Here is a 662-nt window from a genome sequence, read left to right as displayed (position 1 = left end):
TCCTCCTCTTCCTCCTCCTCCTCCTCCTCCTCTTCCATTCACTATTCTTTGAGGTCCTAGAGATTGAACCTAGGCCTTTGTGCATGCTAGGCATCTTTCTCTTTTTCTTTCTTTCTTTCTTTCTTTCTTTCTTTCTTTCTTTCTTTCTTTCTTTTTTTGGTGCTGGGAATATAGGAATTTACACATACTCAGCATGTATGCTACTACTGAGCTATACCTCAGCTCTAGAGCCAATTTTTTTTTCAAGAAACTGTCTGTACAAAGTACTTTTGGAAATAGTTCTTTGAAAACTTTCCCTTTTTGTTTTTTGTTTTTTTGAGACAGGAATTCACTATGTCATCCTGGCTGTCCTAGAACTTACTGTATAGACAAAACTGGCCTCAGACTCATAGAGATTCACCTGCCTCTGCCTCCTCAGTGCTAGGATTACAGGTGTGTACTACCATGCCTGGCTTCAATTTATTTATTTTTGTGTGTATGTGTGTCTGTGTCTGTGTGTATGTCCCTGATTAAACTAGGCTCAATGACTGGTGAGCTACAGGGATCTCCCTGTTTCTACCTCCCCAGCACTGGGATCACAAGTGTCTGCCACCACACATGACTTTTTACATAGATGCTAGAGATCTAACTCAGGTACTTTACCAACTGAACTATCTCCCTAG

Source organism: Nannospalax galili, unplaced genomic scaffold (genome assembly GCF_000622305.1).
Source record: "Nannospalax galili isolate Female #2095 unplaced genomic scaffold, S.galili_v1.0 scaffold212, whole genome shotgun sequence".
Taxonomy (NCBI): domain Eukaryota; kingdom Metazoa; phylum Chordata; class Mammalia; order Rodentia; family Spalacidae; genus Nannospalax; species Nannospalax galili.
Note: the sequence above shows the minus strand (reverse complement) of the source record.